This window comes from Pseudophryne corroboree, chromosome 5, assembly GCF_028390025.1.
Source record: "Pseudophryne corroboree isolate aPseCor3 chromosome 5, aPseCor3.hap2, whole genome shotgun sequence".
Classification (NCBI taxonomy): Eukaryota; Metazoa; Chordata; class Amphibia; order Anura; family Myobatrachidae; genus Pseudophryne; species Pseudophryne corroboree.
The window spans coordinates 525,736,128-525,760,459 of record NC_086448.1 but is presented as its reverse complement, the minus strand read 5'-3'; the positions used below and the strand labels follow the sequence as shown (position 1 = coordinate 525,760,459).

At 44.3% G+C, this 24,332-nt stretch overlaps 1 pseudogene; it reads right to left on the bottom strand.

Annotated features, from left to right (window-relative positions):
• Positions 1-17,374: 17,374 nt before the first annotated feature.
• On the bottom strand, positions 17,375-17,490 carry LOC134931649 (5S ribosomal RNA; annotated as a pseudogene).
• Positions 17,491-24,332: the final 6,842 nt, after the last annotated feature.

Sequence of the window (24,332 nt, the reverse complement as noted above, 5' to 3'; positions counted from 1 at the left end):
AAAATGTTAAAGTTCTCATTTCCAAACTCTTTGACTTAATTAGATACTAGACTATTAGTCAAAGTATTGCTCAAAAATATTGACTCAAATTCAGTAGAAAAAGTCAAAAAATTACATTTGCCTATTTATCCCCCGTTTTCAACGTCTTCTTTACAGAGCCATGTTAGTTATTTTTACGTTACCATTTTTTCTTGTGTCCTACAGTATGTTGATAGTGACTGCAGTATTTTTCATTTTTTTTGTATGCTCATGTATCTGTTATTTCATTCTATGTACATTACAATAATAAATACAATGTTAAAAAATGTAAAACTTTAACTTTGATTGCTGTTTTTTTGAGATAATCTTACAGTATGTGGGGTTCTTTTTCTGAAAAATTATATTGCTCAATAACTTTGTGCTTCACATTCTGTGATACTGCCCAGATAATGAATGGAAAAACTGATATACATTTGCAATAACCCTTTTTACTTTCATTGCATGATAAAACTATTTTAAATATGTCACCGAAATGCACTTACCAGTTTTTCAATAAAAATAAAGACTGTTCTTGGTACTGTAGCAGAACTTGCCTGTTGATCTAAGGTGCCCATTTTCCTATGTAAAATAATGTTGCAAGGGGACAAGGTTTGATATTTCACAGAATCCTACACAATTATCATGCATGTGTATATAATAAAATTAATTCTGTGTCTCTGCATAGTAGCCCGCGGCAAACTGTGTACAATCAGTTTTGTATGTATAATAGATCACAGAGTTGTTCATGAATAATACAAATGCATTGAACAGATACCAGTGAGTGAGGATGTTTGTCTTTGCATGGAATCGAAGTGAACATGTAATATTGTGATAATATATATTTGATGAATTCAGGTCTGACTTGCCATTGCCATAGCCTGCTAATTTCCTGACAAGGATTGCCACAATAATTGAGTTTCCAATAACATTATGATTATTTGCCCATGATAATTTAATTGTAAGGTATTTTTAATATTGTAATATTGTAGCTATGTGATTATTATGCATCCTTATGCAGATTTTCAGAGTGACTTGGAGCATATCTCTGCATTTATAACTTAATTTGTCATATTATTGCATATGTATTCTTGAAAATACTCATTAATGCAAAGTAGAAGAAAAACAGATGAAAACTATATTGCATTTTCTTTTTAGTTCAAAAAACCCTGAAAATGTATTCATGTTAACCAAGCCTTTAATTGTTTTGTGATTAGTGGGGAAATATTAAACTGTAAATTGTGTTTTCATTGATTTATATATTACATAAAGCACAATATTCTACTTTGGACTGTGTTATAATAATTTTATTTAACATAAAAAAACAGTATGACTGTGTTGCTTATTTGAATCATTTACTATTACCTTTATTTTTATATTGATTACACTTTCTATAAACTTGTAACTCACTGTACAGCTTAAAATTATGCCTGTTTGGCGTGTGAAAATGGATAGATATCGCGATTAATGACCGATGGTCATTATCATGGTATCCAATTACCGAAAACACTGACGTGTGACCATGCGAAAACACATGGGACCAGGGATATGTCCCCCGAAAACACGTGTTATTGTGGCTCCAGCAGCCGCTTATCGCGGATTATGCTTTGGGTGCCTGAGGCACCCGAAGCATAATACACAATAAGTGCTGGCATCGGGGGGCGGGGGGGAGCCCGCTGCATTTTGGATAGCCCCCAGCAATACAATTAGCCCCCTCGGATGATTGGATATCATCCAAAGTATGTGATCTGAGATGTATTTACAGAAAATTCCCCATTACCTAACATCTACTTTTAACAGATGTCAGTCAATAATGCTATTTACCAGTCAGAATGGGTTTTATTAGTGATTACTAATATTGACACTCTAACAAATACATTGATTGAACTAATGATTAATCATACTCTAGGTTATTTTATCCACATACATTAATTAGTAATATATCATTCTTCTTCTTCTTCTTCTTCTTCTTCTTCTTCTTCTTCTTCTTCTTCTTCTTCTTCTTCTTTTTCTTCTTCTTCTTTTTTCTATTATTATTATTATTATTATTATCATCATCTCTTTGCTTAATACAGTGCAACAAAAAATGAATAAGAGATATTTGAATGTAAATGTATTATTTATAAAATGTCTGTATTCTGTAATTTTAAGTTAGTTAATTTGCTAACAAAAAAGAAAATCACAAGGAAAAAATATTGATATTAAGGTAGAAAGTTGCATCTCATATTGTAAGTAGGAAAAATCATTTAGAAACATTGTATGTTTTCATTTGCATTTTCTGATCCAGGAAAAATACTTTTGATTCAGGAAAAGTAGAAAAAAAATTATGGACATTTTTGAAAAATATGGACATTTTGCTGTTTCTTTTTCCTGTTCCTGAGCCTACTATATGATGTTTCTTGTCTGTGAGTCAAAAGTGCTTAGAGCAGATTGCATGTGGAAGGCATTGTAAACTTTACCTGCTTGAAAATAAGCTGCCTCTGATGCCACATGCAGGAGACATGGGATTAGGTCTCTCAATCAATGGACTATTTTACCAGTGAGCTAGACTTGAACCATCACCTAATTTTCAAGATTGCATATATGTACATCTCTTAAAATGCTGCATAATATCACATGTCCAAAATACTATATGTAACTAATAGAGATGAGCGGGTTCGGTTAGTTGAGATCCGAACCCCCCCGAACTTCACCTATTTTACACGGATCCGAGGCAGCCTCGGATCTTCCCGCCTTGCTCGGTTAACCCGAACACGGCCGAACGTCATCATCCCGCTGTCGGATACTCGCGAGATTCGTATTCTATATAAAGAGCCGCGCGCCGCCGCCATTTTCACTCGTGCATTGGAGATTGAACGGAGAGGATGTGGCTACGTTCTCTGCCTGAAAAGTTCCAGATCTGTGCTCAGTGTGCTGCAAATATCTGTGCTCAGTGTGCTGCAAATATCTACGTTCTCTGCCTGAAAAGCTCTATATCTGTGCTCAGTGTGCTGCAAATATCTACGTTCTCTGCCTGAAAAGCTCCATATCTGTGCTCAGTGTGCTGCAAATATCTTTGCTCAGTGTGCTGCATTTTGGTGACCAACAGTATATAGTTGTAAAGTACAGTAGGCCATTGCTGTATCTTGCAGCTCTGTGTCACTGCAAGTATCCATTTCATATCTGTGCTGCATTTTTGTGAGCAGTATATATAATAGTACAGTGCAGCATTTTGGTGACCAACAGTATATAGTTGTACAGTACAGTAGGCCATTGCTGTATCTTGCAGCTCTGTGTCACTGCAAGTATCCATTCCATATCTGTGCTGCATTTTTGTGAGCAGTATATATAGTATTACAGTGCAGCATTTTGGCGACCAACAGTGTATAGTTGTACAGTAGGCCATTGCTGTATCTTGCAGCTCTGTGTCACTGCAAGTATCCATTCCATATCTGTGCTGCATTTTTGTGAGCAGTATATATAGTAGTACAGTTCTGCATTGTGGTGACCAACAGTATATAGTTGTACAGTACAGTAGGCCATTGCTGTATCTTGCAGCTCTGTGTCACTGCAAGTATCCATTCCATATCTGTGCTGCATTATTGTGAGCAGTATATATAGTATTCCAGTGCAGCATTTTGGTGACCAACAGCATATAGTTGTACAGTAGGCCATTGCTGTATCTTGCAGCTCTATGTCACTGCAAGTATCCATTCCATATCTGTGCTGCATTTTTGTGAGCAGTATATATAGTAGTACAGTGCTGCATTGTGGTGACCAACAGTATATAGTTGTACAGTACAGTAGGCCATTGCTGTATCTTGCAGCTCTGTGTCACTGCAAGTATCCATTCCATATCTGTGCTGCATTATTGTGAGCAGTATATATAGTATTCCAATGCAGCATTTTGGTGACCAACAGCATATAGTTGTACAGTAGGCCATTGCTGTATCTTGCAGCTCTATGTCACTGCAAGTATCCATTCCATATCTGTGCTGCATTTTTGTGAGCAGTATATATATTAGTACAGTGCTGCATTGTGGTGACCACCAGTATATAGTAGTACAGTACAGTAGGCCATAGCATTATCTTGCTGCACCGTGTCACTTCTAGTTTCCTGATCAGTGCTTAATATCTGTGCTCAGTGTCAGTGCTGCATTGTGGTGACCAGTATACTACAGTACAATAGTCTAGTGCTGTTCTCGCTGCTCAGTGTCAGTTCTCCGTAGTAGATTCATCAGTGATCAGTATAATCAGTGCTTAGTAAAATCAGTGCTCAGTAAAATCAGTGATCAGTATAATCAGTGCTCAGTAAAATCAGTGCTCAGTAAAATCAGTGATCAGTATAATCAGTGATCAGTAAAATCAGTGCTCAGTATAATCAGTGATCAGTATAATCCGTTCTCAATATAATCAGTGCGCTATTAGACGTGCGCCCGTTTTCCGCCATTAGTGCATTGGGATTTAGACAATTGATGAAGTTATTGTGTCCCCGGTACAAAATCCCATCTTGATTCCACTTCACTAGGCAGGCGATAGCGAGATTTCACCAATTAATATCAGTGATTTATAATTATTAATTACAGTGATCTTGCCAAATGATTCCAGTGATTTTGTAATTTTCTTCCAGTGATTTGGACCAATAATACCATTGATTAGAATGAATAATTCATGTGATTTTGTCATTTTCTTCCAGTGATTTGGACCAATAATACCATTGATTAGAACAAATAATTCCTGTGATTTTGTCATTTTCCTCCAATGATTTGGACCAATAATACCATTGATTAGAACGAATAATTCCTGTGATTTTGTCATTTTCTTCCAGTGATTTGGACCAATAATACTGTTGATTAGAACGAATAATTCCTGTGATATTGAGGTGTTTGTGTCACTTAGCCATCCAGCGACCACAGTGCACCTCTTTTTCTCTTTTCTTTGCTGTTTGGGGACTATTTTTTAAGTGGCATCCTGTCTGACACTTCCGTATATGTCCAGTGGTACTGCCATTTGATAAAATTCCCGACATTACTGCCATTTCATTCCAGTGATTTTGTCATTTTCTTCCAGTGATTTGAACCAATACCATTGATTAGAAAGAATAATTCCTGTGATTTTGTCATTTTCTTCCAGTGATTTGGACCAATAATACCATTGATTAGAACACTAATTCCTATGATACTGAGGTGTTTGTGTCGGTTAGCTTAGTCATCCAGCGACCACAGTGCACCTCTTTTTCTCTTTTCTTTGCATCATGTGCTGTTTGGGGCCAAATATTTCAGACCTTGGCACTGAAATTAGTGGTTTGTTAAAGTGTGCATGTGCTGTTTATACAACATAAGGGTGGGTGGTAGGGCTGAAGGACAATTTCATCTTGCACCTCTTTATTTCTCTGCATTATGTACTCTTTGTGGCCTAGTTTTTCAAACTGCTATCCTGTCTGCCACTGCAGTGCCACTCCTAGATGGGCCAGGTGTTTGTGCCGCCCACTTGGGTCGCTTAGCTTAGTCATCCAGCGACCTCGGTGCAAATTTTAGGACTAAAAATAATATTGTGAGGTGTGAGGTGTTTAGAATAGACTGGAAATGAGTGGAAATTATGGTTATTGAGGTTAATAATACTGTAGGATCAAAATTGCCCCCAAATTCTATGATTTAAGCTGTTTTTGAGGGGTTTTTGAAAAAAAAACACCCTTAATCCAAAACACACCCGAATAAGACAAAAAAATTTCAGGGAGGTTTTGCCAAAATGCGTCTGAATCCAAAACACGGCCGCGGAACCGAATCCAAAACCAAAACACAACACCCAAAAAATTTCCGGTGCACATCTCTAGTAACTAAGGGGTTGATGCATAAATCTATAAAATGATAGGTGGATAATGATTGGTTGCTATGGGCAACATCTCCACTGGTCCACTTCTTCACTCTCTTTTTAATACATAAACCCACATTCCTGCTAGCCATTCTTTTAAAGAATGTTATTGTCTATTTCTCAGGGGATACATTAGGGATCAGGCCGCCCCTAGGCACAACTTTGTTGGTCACCCACATGACATCACTTCCCCCATCACCCCATAGGGGCTAGTCCTGATGCCCCCAGGCTGCCAAAGCAGCTCCAACCTCACCCTCCACCACATCCCTCAATACAAATTTACTACCCATTGCACCACCCCTATCCTTCATGCCAGTTGTAAATAAAAAAAACAAGTAAAAATGACTCTCATGCAAGACTCTCATGTATGGTAGCCTGTTGTGCTGCCCATTTGCAAGTGGCACCCCTAGGCACGTGCTGTGCCTAACATGCCTAGTGGGAAATTCACTGCTGCTATTTCTTCTACTCTAAACTTTTTCCAATTGTGTACTGTACGTAAAATATTACAGACCTCTGTAGTCTGACTGAAGAGAGAGGGATGAACGTCTGAGGATAGAGTATTTTATCAAATATATTCTTATTCTTGGAATGTAGATTTTTTTTCTATTTTTTGCAAATACTAAAACAAGGCTAATAATATACACAAGAAAATGAGTCATGGTTGGTTCTGCTGAAACTGTTACTGGGCCATACCAAGGGCTGAGTTGTCTGTTCTCATATAAGCTGGCTCCCTACATGTACAGCCAAATTGACAGTTGCTTGTCATATGAGATGACATTTAGGTGCCTTTTCCTGGAAAAACTACATCTCCAGATGAAGGCGACTTGGAAGACTGAAGCATACAATTTCTTTTGCTATATGTTATCAAGGGAATCAACACTGACTTACAGTACTTTTGTTGTTTGTACTGTACTGGTCTTTCTCATCTCATCTGTTTTACAGCTAACCCAGTACAAGCCTCTATTGTAGTTACTAACATGGGTACATTTTTCAGATTTTTGTCGTACAGTAGGTGTTGCTTAATTTTCTCTTACAGTTTTTTTAGATACAAATATACACATAACATCACAAATGCTGCTACCAACCAGTGGTGCAAATGTGCGGATACGGTCGGGTACGGCGTACCCTTAAGAATTTGGCAGCCTGTACACCGTACCGCCACCCACACACATTTCAGCACACCACTTTAGGGAGAGAGGAGAGTGCAGCATGCGCCTCTTCTCTCCTGCCTGACACAATGACAGTCCTGCAGCCACGGCGTGCACTGAAACGCCAGTTCATGAGCCAATCAGAGCTCACGGACCGGCAGCCAATCAGGAGCTTCCGGACCACAAGCACTGATTGGCTCACGGACCCGCGCCAGATATAAAAACGGGCCACCGCCGCAGGAGGACGCGGAGACCGGACTGAGGGCAGGAGGGGCACGTGCTGTGCTCTCCTCTCCCCAGCAGCAACAGCAGAAGAGGAAGACAACAGTGCTGGGGCATATCTGGCACTCTGGGGGCATGTGTATCTGGCAAAGTAGGAGCATATCTGGCACTGTGGGGGCATATCTGGCACTCTGGGGGCATGTGTATCTGGCAAAGTAGGGGCATATATGGCACTGTGGGGGCATACCTGGCACTCTGAGGGCATGTGTATCTGGCAAAGTGGGGGCATATCTGGCTCTCTGGGGGGATATCTGGCACTGGGGGCGTATCTGGCACTGTGGGGGCATATGTGTATCTGCCCCCCCGATATGTGTATCACGTCCCCATTTTCATTGGCCACACCCCATGCAGCATTTGGCCACACCCATTTTTTGATGCACGTGCCTTCGGTGCGCACACACAGTACCTATAAAACATTTTTTCTACTTGCACTACTGCTACCAACTCTTAAAAAAGAATAAGCTAAGAAAAGGAAATTTTTATTTAATTTTAAAAAAATTAATACAGTATGAAAAGAAAAGAATACACAGACTAGCCAGTATGTATGTGTGGTACTTTCACTCTCTGCTTTATTCCCTTTCTTGTCTCACTCAGTAATGGGGCAATTGGCAAGTATAAAATAAATCAATTACATTCCGCAAGGAAATAACAATGTTAAATTTAATTATTTGCACAATTTCATCAGTACATCAGTACAAGTGCAAATTTACTATGGTTTGTGCCTATTTGAACTGTCCCCCAAAAGTCTAAACTATGAAACGCTAGGAATTAATATTGGAACATTAAAATATTTGGATCATTCACTATGTAGCTAGATGGAATAATACACTCAGGAGTTAATTTACTAAGAATTATGTTTGATTGAGTTTGCATTCTCGTTCAAGATTAGTTGGGTTTTCCAATCTGGAAATTTACTAAAGCCAAACATGGGTGTAAAATAAAAACACGATCGGATTAGAAATAGATGGCCAAATACACAAATAGAAGTTAATAGATCATTGAACCAACTTGCAAGTACGTTCCATAGACAAGAATACAACTCATGGATTTACTGAGAATCGTGTTTCAAAACACGAAGCAAAATTGGACTAAAATAGAAGATCAGTTGAATTGCAGATATACCTACTAGTGTGTACCCAAAATTCCAGTCAAGATTTTATTTAAAAAAACACATTACTGTTTGTGACTTTATGAACTTTTCCCCCAAACAATCCAATACAAATGTTCAGTAATAAATCAGATCTACTGTGGCCTACTTTAAAAACAGGAAAACATATGTTTTTGGCCCAATAATTACTAACAAAATAGATATGTAACTTTAATGTTAATTTTTCCATATTCATTAATGTATTAAACTTTGTAACCCAATGTATTGCATTCACACCTGTACTGTATACTCATTTTTCAGAAACAGACATATTTCTCCTGGATATGTCTGCAGCACATGATCTAAGTCCTGCTGAGGCTGAAGACAGGAAGCGATGGTCACTTTTCATTGGATTTCTGTTTCCCACTGGAGAAAGATGGTCCAGAAATATCTGCAGATGCCACCCATACAGCACCACTGACACTTGCAAAAGATGTTGCAGCTGAGATTCTGGAGGGCATTGCAGTACCAAGGCAGTATCCTTTGTAAAATGTCCTGCAGGTAACAACCGCATACTACTGACTTATAGCATATTACATCCAGAGGTGTAGCTAGGCGCCATGGTGCCCGGAGCAAGGGTATGTTTTGGTGCCCCCCTCCCCTGTACTGAATTGGGTCCTAGCCAGCATTTGGTGGCATATTACATTTGAATAGAAACAATATTTCCAAATCCTAAATTGGCGACGGAGCGGATTTTAGACCATGTGGCGCTCAGGACGAAAGTTTCCTTTGGGTGCCCCCCATGTTTAAAATACGGTCAGTGCATACCAAAGGCTTACAACAACATATAGGAGCATGGCAGTATGGACGGTGTAATGGTTAGCACTACTGCCTCACAGCACTATAAAGAGGTTGGGCAGAACTCCAGCATGTGCCAGCTGTCAGTGTTTCCTGCTGTCACCTCTGGCCTGCCCTGTTCTCTACCTAGTCTCCGAGTCAGTGTGTTTCTCCTCCTCCAGCTCTGTGGCGGCCAGTACAGTGGCCCGCGAGAATGGGTGTGGCAGGCAGCAGTGCGCCCTCTAAATTTTTCAGCGCCCAGAGCTCGCGCTAGACCGGAGCCACCCTCACTACACCCCTGATTACATCTAATAACACACATCACAGAAGATTCATATTCTCCCTAGCCCAGAGTTTAAAAAAAAAACGCAAAAACAAATGCTGCATCTTAACACACATCTGAAATTTCAGTTATAATATCAAACCCAACACCTGGACTAAATACCTATTTCCTGTTGTATAATGGCAATAATGTATTTTCTAATAATGTATGTTCTAATGTATTTAGAATATATATTACTAATTCTACTATGCTAAAAATGATAAAAATGTATTAATTAAGATTATGGATACTGTTGAATTGTGGGTTTTGCTGAAAGAAAAGGTGATACATCCAAAAAGGGGCAGCACAACTAAAGAAAAGCAAGCCATGAATAACAATGAAACCTTTAGCTCATTTACATAGGGTGACATTTTCCAGAAAATATTATAACATTAGCAGTAGTATAATGAAATTTTCAGTCATCAGCCATGCAGAAATAATATTACTATAAAGGTAACCTGTCCACAGTTTGTTATCTAGAAAATATTCATGCCAAGAAACACACATTGTGTAGAGTGTAAAGAAGTGTGTGTGTTTTCTCCTTTTAGTTTCTCACCCTATCCATCTTTCTCCGCAGATTTACTGCATGATCACTCCCTTTACATGCTAATTATATGCAGTTCTAGTGAATTTGTTAGTGGTGACACTTCAGAAATCCAGTGGGACTCCATCTCATTATGTTGCAATGTCCAGATATATCAGATATTATTAGCTGTCATTAATCTGCAAAAGAAATACTCTATACACAGCGATACAGAGACTGGAGCAAGCAGAGAGCTAATACCATCTAGAAGTGTTCCAGCTTCAAAAGGTCATTGAGGGGAAATCAATATCCAGGAATAAAAGGCAGATAGATAAGGGGATCCTAAATAAAACATGCTGGATAGATATAATGTGGACATTTATAGTGTTCATTAAGATTAACTCGATCATTCATCACAATTTACAGTGGAATTATTCAAACACAAATGATTTTAAAGATATGTGTATAGTACTGAATTGTATATATTTTCCTATATATTTAACCACACATTGTGGGTCATTCCGAGTTGATCGTTCGCTAGCTATTTTTTGTAGCGCTGCGATCAGATAGTCGCTGCCTATGGGGGAGTGTATTTTCGCTTTGCCAGTATCCGCACGCATGTGCAGCCGAGCGGTACAAAAATGTTTTCTGCAGTTTCTGAGTAGCTCTGAACTTACTCAGCAGATGCAATCACTTCAGCCTGTCCGGTCCCTGAACTGATGTCAGACACCCGCCCTGCAAACGCTTGGACACGCCTGCGTTTTTCCAACCAGTCCCTGAAAACGGTCAGTTGACACCCATAAACGCCTTCTTCCTGTAAATCTTCTTGGGGTCGGCTGTGTGAATGGATTCTTTGTTAAATCCATCGCCCAGCACCGATCCGCTTTGTACCCGTACGATGCGCCTGCGCATTGAGGTGCATACGCATGCGCAGTTTTGCCGAGTTTTGACCTTATCGCAATGTTACAAAAAAAAAGCTAGTGTGCAATCAGGTCGGAATGACCCCCATTAACATGATTCCCCACTAAGCCAGTATACACTATTCCCTGATTGCAATATTTAATAGTGTCTGACTTTAATGTGTCATCTTGGGAGGAAAGATGGTGTGTTATGTGATAGTGTGCTGTAGCCAATTGCTATAACTGGTAATAGCAGTAGGGGGTTGGATATGAAATGCCAGCAGTTACATGACTGACCGCGGCATCCCGACAGTGAGAATCCCAACAATAGACTGGGGTAAGTATTTTACCCCTCTCCTCTCCCCTAACCTAACCCTCCTGGGATGTTGGTTAGGGCTAAACCTCCTGGAGTGTCGGCTACGGCTATCTCTCTTGAAGTGTCGCCTATGGTTAACCCCCCTAGTGCCTAACCCTAACCCTCCCAGTGCCTAACCCTAACCCTCCCCCCCTTGGGCCATAACCCTAACCCTCATCCCAATACTCAAGTTTGTGATGTTGGCGGTCTCCTGAGGGATGTTGGGATTCTGGCATTGGTCACATGACCACCGGGATTCCAAATGCATCCTGCAGTTGGAGTAGGACTGTGGTATAAAATCTAGTGGGAAAAGGTGGCATATGATTGACTCTCAGTGGTTTTAAATACTAAAGTAGCTCCTTGAGTTATCAGTTTACTCACACAATTTCCAGTGTATTCTTTGCTATTAAGTAGAGTGACCAGGCTACACTGGGGTGTGGAAGGATTTACACATTAAGAAATTAATGACGGGTGCACATAAATAGAATATGCTAGGTGGGAATCTGGGAGCAAATTAATAGGGAGATGTACTAAGCAGTTATAAGAGTGGAGAAGTGAGCCAGTGGAAAAGTTGCCCATGGCAACCAATCAGCTGTCCTGTATAATTTTATAGTATCCGAATTATAAGTGTTACTTCAATGCTGATTGGTTGCCATGGGCAACTTCTCCACTGGCTCACTTCTCCGCACTTTTCATTATTTAGTACATCTCCCCATGTGGCATATGGGTCACCAAAAACCCCAATAATCATAAACAGAATAGAAAACATACACAGCACTTACCTGTAGGTGTTGATGTGTGTCTAGGTTTGGGAAGATAAAAATTAGGTGGGCTTAAGTAAACTGACGTCAAAAATACATTGATGTCAATATGGAATTAGTATAATTGATAATTTGGCACATGTATAAATGTCTTGCTCAAAATATGAACAAAATGTTGATGCTTTTATTTGCTAGATATACACAGATTTGTAGTATACAGTATTATTGTTATCACCGATAGCAAAAGTCTGTTTTGTATACATATATGGTATTAAGTCTGCCACGCAGCTGGTGCCATGAATAAAATGGGTAAAAGTGATCGTGGGTATATTTCTTTTGTGCTTTATTTAAGATTTTGCCTAGTGCTGTCATGGCAGCTTTCACTCAGTGCTATAAAAGGTCTAGTTGGGTGTGGCTCATAAACCAGCCCTTGTATACTGTTGATGTTACCCTCTGTATAGTACCTGAGAGGTGAGTGTATTTACTGCAATTTATTGGTGTGATGGGCATACTGTATATGCTAGGTTAGGGACTTGCAAAATACTGTGGTCCATTGATGATGGAATGCAAGCTTAAATGTTGTGATCAAAATATGAACAAAATCCCCATTCTTGTACAGTATTTACTAGATACACACAGATTTCAAATATATCATTGTTAGTGCCAATAGCAAAAGTCTTTCTATTTTGTACAGTACTGTATATGGCATTAATACTGCCACTCAACTGCTACAGTGCACAGTATGGTACAAACTGAGCACGGGCATTTTTCTTTTCAGTTTGTTTCAATAATTTGGTAGATTATCCTGTTTCATAAAGGGGGGGGGGTACAGTGGGAGTTTGGATACGCATGCTGACAGAAAGGCAATAGTGAAATCATAATCATATTTGTTGCAGTAAATCTAATTTATGGCCACAGTATAAACTCTCCATGACCCAAGCACTCACGCTTCTTGCACACCAACTTATCTATAAATAATACACGGACAACAATGGCTGCGGTGAAATGGGTCAGCTTTTTTATTGAGAGGGATCAACTATTTAGATTTTAAACTAACTAATGTATGGTGGCAGGGAAAGAACGGCCTAGTACAAGTCAAAGTAAAATAATAAACGTTGATAACTCGGGCCAACTGCCCGACAGGCAAGGACGGACCAACTGCTCCTTTCCTTGCCCGTCTGACTCACCAAGGCGGACCAAATGCCCAAGCCTTGCGGGGACAACACCACAAACTGATGAGGCCATCTGCCCACATCAGCATTGACTTTAGGCAGCAGTTCAGCCATGCAGGAGGAGAAAGGAGGGCCCACCTGGTCAGGTGATGCCCTCCGGTCCGCCTAATTGACCACACGCATACTCCTACGTGACAGAACTGCCCCCCAGGGGAAATTAACCTATACCTAATTAACCAATACCTAAGCCGTTCTGAAACCGGCCACACAACAATCCACTCAATAAATGGCTGACACAAATAACAGCACTAAAACCAACAGTAAAAAGGGGACGGGGGGGTGGCGTGATGGGTGGGTAACGTCCAGCAACGAAGAGGCTGAGTTGCCAGAAGATTCCTTACTTAGCTCCCTAAACTACCTCCCACATCTTCCTAAACCAATCACGGGCCTATCAACCAATTTTAACCCCTCTCAACAAAAAGCTAACCCTTCGTGTGCCTGCAAGAGCACTGGGCCAGAAGGTTTATGACACTCCTGTCATATATGAATGCCCTCCATGTTCTTAAACTCTCCATGACCCAAGCACTCACGCTCCTTGCACACCAACTTATCTATAAATAATACACGGACAACAATGGCTGCGGTGAAATGGGTCAGCTTTTTTATTGAGAGGGATCAACTATTTAGATTTTAAACTAACTAATGTATGGTGGCAGGGAAAGAACGGCATAGTACAAGTCAAAGTAAAATAATAAACGTTGATAACTCGGGCCAACTGCCCGACAGGAAAGGACGTACCAACTGCCGTTTTCCTTGCCCGTCTGATTTGCCAAGGCAGACCAACTGCCCAAGTCTTGCGGGGACAACACCACAAACTGATGAGGCCATCTGCTCACATCAGCATTGACTTGAGGCAGCAGTTCAGCAATGCAGGAGGAGAAAGGAGGGCCCACCTGGTCAGGTGATGCCCTCCGGTCCGCCTAATTGACCACGCCCATACTCCTACGTGACCGAACTGCCCCCCAGGGGAAATTAAACTATACCTAATTAACCAATACCTAAGCCGTTCTGAAACCGGCCAACCCGAAGGTTTGATCACCGCAAACCTGCAACGCCACCATACCTAACTCCTTGACTAACGACTAAGAAAACAACTATGAAAAAAACGACTAAGGCTATGGAAACTCAAACTAAACTCCAACTACAATGACCTAAGGCTCTGAAAAATATCTGCAACAAATACGGCCGTACCCGACTCAGAAAGATGCACACCATCTCCTCGGTACATTCTGCAATCCTTGTAGGAAATAGTCGGGTGCGGAATTACACAACCCCCAGCAGATGACACAGCTTTGCCCACCACAGCGTTGACCCGTCTACGCACCAGGTCAATGGCACTGGGCTTCTCGGCTCCATACCAAACCCTACGCGGTATAATGTACGACCAAAATACCCTGCAGAAAGGCCATTCTGCAATCAAGCCGACCAACTGCCGCCTGACATCACAACGGAGGTCCAAGGACAACCGAGACGTAAGGTCGTTGCCTCCCAGGTGAACAACGAGGAACAAAGGGTACCCAAATACCCGCACCGGCTCATCCAATTTTTGCTGGAAAGCCTCCCAGCGCATTCCCCTCCAACCTAACCACCGCATGACAGCAAGCTCTGGATAACTGACACAATCCGCCATTACCGGCGACCGGGCGGTCCAAAAATCAAGTGAGTGTCCTAAGACCCAGATAAATTGGGGGTCAATGCGTTTACCTGCAGGGGAATTAAAAACATAATTAATAATTGGACTAAAAGGTACAACTGGGCGGGGGGAGGGGGGGGGGGGGTAAATGGGCAACAGGCCTACACCTAGCCAGGGAATGGGACAGGGATTTTATTGGCCGTGGGTCTCCCAACTTGACTTGAGGCAATAAACGCAAACATCCGACAGCCGGTAGAAACCGTGATTAAAACTGACGGTTAAACAAAAAATTCCTCAAGACCCCTATCTAATGATGGCGAGTAGCTAATCCCCAAGTTGGGTTGCCCCAGGAAAGCTCACGTCTGACATATCGCTGAAATACACCAGACCTCCACCTGCCCAGTGCCCGGATATCATCTATGGACCACCCTGCCGCGGCAGCAGCCATAGTGGCACCGATACGGAAGGAATGAGTACCATAGACACCCGGAGGAAGACCCAGGTGGAAGATGCATCGCTTCAAGACCCACCCGAACTGATAGCGAGTCAATGGAGTGCCGTCATGATGAATAAGCCATGACCCCATAAGCAATGGGCGTCATCGCTCATATGCCACTGCCAAGGCCACAGGACAAATCCTGCTTCACGAGCAGCGACCCATGGATATCCAATGCCCCCTACCACTCTGATCCGGCTTGGACTGCGGCACCCGACACCACAACGTGTCGTTGTTAAGGGACACATGAGATGCCAGAAGCGGGGAGAGCGACCACCGTGAAGAGGCAACCAGCTCTCCCACCCGAAACACCCCATAGAAAGCCACTGCGAATGCCAGTCTGAAAAGGTCCGCCTCATATCTTGAAGCGCAAATCAACGGCAACACTCGCAGTAGCCTATAAAGGAGAGGCCCATCGATCGGCAATCGCGGGTCCGGAGGAGTGGGCACCGCGCGGGCCCAACTCTTGAGAACCCGCAATAAGAAAAATGTTTTGGTGATATCCCGTTCCCCCCCGTAATCGGAGGAAGTAGGATATACCTGCCAGCAGCTTCACGACATAAGCTCTGGCCCGCCCCTCCGAGTATTACTCCCAAACGAAATCTAAAAGCAAGGAAAGATGACTCTTACCTCCAGGGCCATTGCGAACCAAAAAACGAGACCACTGCTCCCACGTGGACAGGTAAGTGGCATAAGTAGCCTGGGCCAGGGAACGGTGGGCTAGTCCCTCCACATCGGATGGATAACCTGCCACACATAAGAGGGGCAAGAGTCACCGCAGGAGTGTGCGGCCAGAGCCAGCCGCCTAAATCGCCACCAATCAAAGCGCGACAACGCGTCCGCAATGCTGTTATCAACCCCTGGGACATGTCGTGCCATAAGCAGGATATTGCTCTCTAGGCAGCGCAAAACAATCTGTGTCAACACCCGTAACACTGGAAGAGACATAGAGCGCTGTCTGTTAATGGCATGCACCACCACGAGGTTGTCACACCAGAACACCACGTGCCTGCTCTGCAGCTCAGAGGCCCACAACTCAAGTGCCACCATTATAAGGAAAATCTCAAGCAGGAGCATGTTCACCGTCAGCCCCTGCGCCACCCAATCTTCGGGCCAGGGAGCTGCGCACCAAGCTTCTCGGAATACTGCTCCAAACCCTGTGGAGCCCGCTGCATCTGTGAAGAGCTGAAGAACCGGACTAGTGACTGGGGGTGACAACCAAATGCGAACCCCGTTAAAATTAGCCAAAAACAAGTCCCAAACCAGGAGATCCCGCCGAATCTCCCTGAACAACCGACTATAGTGATGGGCACGCCGCACACCCACCATCGCTCTCTCCAGCTTCCTGCAGAATATCCTACCCATGGGGATAACTCGGCAGGCAAAATTAAAGAGACCAAGCAGCGACTGTGCCTGTCTAAGCGTAACCTTGCCCGCCGCCAATGCTGTCAAAGGGAGAGAGAGAAGGCTCTTGTGTGGGCGCACTCTTTAGAAATGACATAAGGAAAGAAATGTTTAAAACATGATTTTTAATGTTTATCGTTTAAAACGAAATTACCCATATACATGATCCATGTGAAATAAAGATATGTAATTAAAGATTTTAAAATGTTCTGGTCTGTTTTATCACAGTGTGTGATTGGAAAGGTTGTAGACACTTGATCATCTTACCCCCATTTCCCCTGACCAGTACAGAATGTCTGTATTGATGGGACCGGAGAGTGGTCATAAAAGATTCTTTAATAAGTACGTCCTAATAGGGCTACTTAGAATCAGAAATTAATGGTCACCAGTATTCAAAAGGACCTGACTTTATGACATATACCACAATAATTGGTCATAAGCCTCAAATGTAAAGGAATATCGTAGAAGTAAGAATTAGTGGTGATACTGCTGTTGGCGTCACAACTCACATAGAAAGGAAATTCATTCCTGCTCTACAACACCAGGTATTCGCAGGAAGTCTCCTCTCCCGGTAACCCGGCCCAACGCTGTTTGGCTTCCAAGATCGGACGAGATTGGGCATTGGCAGCGTGGTATGATAGTAGAGAATTTATATGATCAGTACACCAATGAGAGTGCACCTATATATGAAATTAGAAAGAGAGTGAAAATAGTTTGGAAAGCAAAAGAAAGAGATGAATAAGTAAAGTAAAGAATATGTGGATCTGCTTTCTACGTTAGGCACGGCTCATCAGATCCCACATCTGTGGTATTGTGCTCCGTGGATCGTAGATGAGAGTCCACGGAAAAGTAGTCGAACATGGACAGAAGGTACAAAAACAATGATTTTGGTTCAATTGTCTAACAAAAGTGAGAAGTTGCGTTATAAATCAGATAGATTGTACAATAAATATCTGTGTCACCAGAGAATTCAGCCCTTGACAATAAATGCTGGTATTAGCGCATAGGTGGAAAGATAAAATACATTTCCAAGATTTGAATACATAGCATGTTACCCAGGCTGGGCCAAAAAGCAATCATGGTATTTAAGCATCAATTTGCGGAATCACATTAAGGATTTAATACACCCTGGGCTGAGTATAGAAATTCATTCGCATTGGAAAATCAAGTGTTATAAATCAAACAGTATATAACAGTATACTGGCCTCTACTAGTGATAAATCAGCCAAACAGTGTAAAGGGTCTGCCAGACACTGCAATCACAAATTAATTGAAAAGATATATATGTACAGCCTCTGTTTGGGAATAAGATCAAGGGCCTATAGCAACAATCTGTATATACACTCAGAAGTCTGCTGGGATATGCGGTGAAATACAGAATGTAGTTGTACACAGATATAATTCTGCTGTCTGTGTGTATTATACACAAGACAGCTGTGGGCTTACGGTCACCAAAAATGAAAGAGTCAAAATAGGCAGGTCAGGGAATCGTCAGGTACAAATGCAGGTGCCAAGAAATCACTCCATCAGCGGTCCCCCCCGTGGAAGACGCGTTTTGCCCGTGCGGGCTTGTTCACTTCCGGGTTTGGAGGGGTGGGTGGGAAGCGGGGTTTTAAAGCAGCTGCTAGGTGAGCGCTGACCAATTGTCCGGTGAATCGGGCGCGGTGGGCGGGAGCTATCAGCAGCTGCTACGAAGCGCCTGTCAGCTGTGAATGAGACGGAGCGTGACGTGGATTGCGAGGCGGGGATTGCGAGACCTACAGTGCCATCTTGCTGGCTGGCGGTTCGTAACACAGTAAGGGAAGGATGGTCAACTGGCCATGGAGGGACGGGGACCGTGAGACCCCGGACGCCATCTTGGTAGATGGCAAATATACAATAAAGAGACCGAAAAAAAGGGGAAAGCTTGTGGAGAAATGGATAATCAAACAGGGTCAAGAGAAGCTGTGATGGGCAAGAAACATAAGGGCAGAGAGTGGGGAGGTTAGATGGATGGTATGAGGCACTGACAATAACATATATGGAAGTAAATGGAATTAGCACTAATTAAGGAATTATAGATGGTATTTAGTTCGCCATATTTGCACCTGACATACCAGGGTTGGGGTTTGACCCATCGGTTAGTAAGAGGGATAATGAATGCAATTAAAGGAAATAAATTTAATTAGGGTTAATAGTGTGTTATGAATTATCATACAATGGTCTGGAGTAATATAACAGGTGCCAGTGTCAATGACCTAAATATTGGTGTGAATCTGCCCCTGGGAAAATGGGTAAGGGATGGGGATAAAGTGAGAAGAGGGATGGTTGAGGTGTGTAGGTGGCCGTGTTGGATATGAGTGGGGGGGTGATGCTAAAGCCAATGCTAACAGGATGCTATCATGCAAGCGCGCTACCTTATCCCGAGGAAGCCGACACAAACCGCCAAAGGTATCAACTTCGATGCCCAAATAGGCTATGACTGCCGAGGGACCTTCGGTCTTGTCCTTCGCAATGGGGACCCCCAGAGAACGAAACAAGGTTTCCGCCTACTCCAGGAGTCTCGCGCAACGCGTGGAACCCGTGGGGCCCACAATGAGGAAATCGTCCAAGTAGTGCGCTACACCCTCCTCCCCTGAACTCCGAACCAAACACCAGTGCAGGAATGGACTGAACCGTTCAAAATATGCACAGGAAATGGAACATCCCATCGGGAGGCACTTGTCGACATAGAATCCGTCGTCCAGGCGAAAGCCCATGTATCTGAATGCAGAAGGATGCAACGATAGTAACCGAAAAGCCGACTCCACATCCAGCTTACACATAAGGGCTCCCGGGCCAAACGACCGGACCATGTCCAATGCCAACTCGAAGGACTGGTAAGCCACACTACAGAGACCATTGTCCAGGGCATCATTCAGCGAAAAACCCTCGGGAGAGGATAGGTGCTGTATGAGCCGAGTTTTCCCCGGGGCCTTCTTAGGGACTACCCCAACCGGAGACAGCAATAAGCCGTCAACCGGGGGGCAGTTGAATGGGCCAGACATACGACCCAACGCCACCTCACGCATCACCTTCTCCCGTAATATAAGAGAAAATTCCGACGCTGAGCGCAAATTGCGTCCCGTACCCGACCGAACCTCCCCCGCAATGGGTAGGATGAAACCCTCCGAGAACCCAGTCCTCAGGAATTCCGCCGTATCGCGATCGGGATAACAATCCAGCCAGCCCGCGAGTTTCTCTAAACGGATGGGGTCTCTACTTAGCTGTGGCTGCCGCGGGACCGCGGTTTTGTTGGCCTGCTGTGCCCCCCCTTGCTCCACTGGCCGCCCGCATGCAGTATTTGATTGGGTGGGTACCGCTGCACCGATACAAAGATGTTTGAGCTTACATCGTGCCCCCAAGGAACACTGCCAGTTGTTGTAAGCAAAACATTTCCCGTGTCCAGTCCGCACATCCCCTGACCTTCCTGCGAACGCCTTTTGTGGGGGGCTCCAGAATCCGCGACTTTTACGCCGTGTCGGAACCGCCTCCGTGGGGGACTCGTCGTTATTCGTCACGTCCGCATAAAGCTCGACATCTTTCTTTCCTAGATCCATGATCTCACGACCATGCTGTTTTCGACGAAATTCCTCGTCATAGTAACGCCATGCCGAGCCCTTCATGGATAGCTTGTGGATTAAGAACATATAACGCATAACGTTAATATGCTCGTCCGGCCGCGTCCCCAGGTAACAAGTTGCAAACACGTACATACCCCGTAGCCAGTTCTGGTACGACATGTACGCATCCTCCGCCGCTTCGCCCTTCTTCCTAGCCGCCGGGAGCGCTTTTTTAGACTTGCCAGTTAGGGCAAATATATTCACATAGCGTCCTTTCCGGATCCTATCCTTCACTCGCAGGCGCAGTCCCCGAAGAACAGCTGTGTTAGCACAACGGACCTCGTCCGATTGCGCCGATTCCACCGACATGCTGGACGTGGACGATCGCCTGCGCCTCTTCCGGCCTCTATCCCTAGAGTGCCTCCTGTGATCCCGAGAGGACACTGAGGCGCCAGAAGAAGTAGAAGACAAAATATTGGCGCCCCGGCCTCGCCTATGTCGCCTATGGTTACGTCTCCTATAGCACACAGATGAAGAGGACCCCCGGGACATTGACACCTCCGAACTAGCGACGCTCACCCCCGAGCCAACCCAATCGGGGTCAGATGCGGACTCACCAGATGTTCCAGGTGCATGCGCCGCCACATCCGCATCGTCTCCGGGTCTTCCACTCTGAGCTAGCTCCGCCATGTCGTCAGGTCCGGCTACAGCAGCTGCGGGTGCAAGAGAAGGAGACACTCCAGCTCTGTCGGGTACGGTGCTACCCGAAGGAGCTGCAACCCGGCCCGCACTAGACGCGCTAGCTATCGCTGACGTCACTGCTGGCACCAGCGCCTGTGTCAATTGGGACGAGACCGTCCCTGCGGCCAACGCACCGCCCCCCAACACCCCACCGGGACCGGTGGTGAGCAGTGGGACTAAGGCTGCAACTACTGCAGCACATATGGCCGACACGCCTTCAGCGTCCGCAACCGCTCCCGATGCCTGCATCGGATTAGCCTCCGGCGTCCACGTTCGGCCCGCAATGCGCCGGCCAGGAGCCCTAAACCCGCCAGCGTGGGACTCACGCACCCTCCTAGTGTCCCTAACGGAAGGATCCACACTGCCCGTAGCACGGGAAGTAAGGGCCCACAAATGGTCCGAACCCTGCAAAGGCTCCAGCTCCATAGACAATGGAGCTGCTACCACTGAGCCTGGCCGCATAATCCTCCTGTTGTGGTTGTTGTTCAGGGACCCCCCACAGATAGTGGCATCGCCAGTGTGGGGGCACTGTCGTATACGCGAGCAGGGGTTTCTGTGTGGCATAATGTAAACTGGGGATACTACAGAGTGTTTTACACATTTGTGATGCTGAAAGTATTTACACATTTTACTTTTTAATAATATTGCCAGCATACCTTATTGCCAATTTTACTGGTAGGAGCAAAACTTCATCTGATCCTGAGCAGACTAAGGGACAGACACATGAGCAGTGTTGTGAGATAGAATCACTGAGAGGACAGATGTCCCAAGGATTCTAGAGAGATGCCTCTCCACGGCAGTTGTTAATTTTATGCCCCACTGTAGTGCCCTAGTTCACTTTATGTCCCATTGTAGGGCTGCCAGTAGACATGCAACACAGAACACTCGATTCACATTATGTTAGAGTGCCCCCAGTTCATATTATGCCACATTACAGTGCCTCCACTTCATATTGTGCCTCATTGCTGTGTACGAGTTTACATTATCCAACATTATAATGCCCTACAGTTAATTTTATACCACATTACAATGAGCAAGTCCAGGGGTATGCCTATATATATATTGTAACTCTGATAGGGAAGGTGGCCCCTCTCAGCTCTGGGCCCCATAGCAGCTGCCCTCCCTGCACCTATGGTAGCTACGGCCTTGGCTAGAAGACACACATTCATGGGACAGACACTCTCACAGTGTGAAAGACACTGACACAGTATTGGGAGACAGGCAGAGCTGGATTAAGACTTTGGGGGGCCCGGGGTACTTGAGGCAGGGGGGGCCCTAAGATGGTTTCACATTCCGTTTTCAGTAAGAGGTGTGTGTAGTGGAAGTTATAAAGGTAAGGGGGCACTGTAATTGCATAATATGAACTGGGGACACTGTATGTCATAATATGAATTGGAGGTACTGTGTGGCATAATGTGTACTGGCAGTACTACAATAAGACATAATGTAATTAGGGCACTACTATGGTTCATAAAATAAACTATGGGGCATAAAATTAACTAAGGCACTATGTAATAAGGGCATAATATTACCAACTACTGAGGAGAGGTGTCTCTAAAGCATTGGGACAGGGGCCTTTCAAAATGGTGCTATTGGGCGCACAAAGGGGGTAATTCAGACCTGATCGCTCGCTAGCTGTTTTTTGCAGTCCTGCGTTCACATAGTCGCCGCCCACCAGGAGTGTATTTTAGCTGTGCAAGTGTGCGATCGCATGTGCAGCCGAGCGGTACAAAAACAGTTTGTGCAGTTTCTGAGTAACCCAGGACTTACTCAGCCGCTGCAATCACTTCAGCCTGTCCGGTCCCGGAATTGACGTCGGACACCCGTCCTGCAAACGCCTGCATTTTTCCAACCACTCCCAGAAAACGGTCAGTTGCCACCCACAAACGCCTTCTTCCTGTCAATCTTCTTGCGATCGGCTGTGCGAATGGATTCTTCGTAAAACCCATCGCACTGCAACGATCCACTTTGTACCCGTACGACATGCCTGTGCATTGCGGTGCATACCTGATCGCATTATAGCACACTGAATGAGCTGAAATTCACATTATAGCCCACGGTACAAGCCGAAATTCACATTATAGCACACAGTACAAACAGAAATTCACATTGTAGCACACACAATGAGCCGAAATTCACATTATAGCACACTGAATGAGCTGAAATTCACATTGTAGCACACTGAATGAGCCGAAATTGTGACAGCAGGGACAGCCAGAGTGACGACATGGGGGAGAGAGAGTGACGACAGGGAGAGAGAGTAACGACAGTGACAGCAGGGAGAGAGAGAGTGACAGTAGGGACAGGGACAGTAATGACAGGGAGAGATGTGACAGCAGGGGAACATTACTTCATTTGTTGCAAGTGGCTGGCGTCGGTGAGCGGTGGGCTGCTGGCGGTGGCGAGCGGCTGGTGGCGGTGAGTAGCGTGCGGTGGGCTGCTGGCTGTGAGCTAGTACAGCGCTCTACACAGCCACCTGCCGCCACGCAGGGACGAGGAGTAACATGTGCAGCAGGATGGCCACTTCCCTCGCCTCCTGCTGCACTTTCAGTTCCTCATTTCCGGGTCAGTGGAAGAAGTGGCGATATACCATACCACTGTATACCGCTCCACTTCGACCACTGTATATATACACTGCTCAAAAAAATAAAGGGAACACTAAAATAACACGTCCTAGATCTGAATGAATGAAATATTCTTCTTAAATACTTTGTTCTTTACATAGTTGAATGTGCTGACAACAAAATCGCACAAAAATTATCAATGGAAATCAAATTTATTAACCCATGGAGGTCTGGATTTGGAGTCACCCTCAAAATTAAAGTGGAAAAACACACTACAGGCTGATCCAGCTTTGATGTAGTGTCCTTAAAACAAGTCAAAATGAGGCTCAGTAGTGTGTGTGGCCTCCACATGCCTGTATGACCTCCCTACAATGCCTGGGCAAGCTCCTGATAAGGTGGCGGATGGTCTCCTGAGGGATCTCCTCCCAGACCTGGACTAAAGCATCCGCCAACTCCTGGACCGTCTGTGGTGCAACGTGGCATTGGTGGATGGAGCGAGACATGATGTCCCAGATGTGCTCAAATGGATTCAGGTCTGGGGAACGGGCGGGCCAGTCCATAGCATCAATGCCTTCGTCTTGCAGGAACTGCTGACACACTCC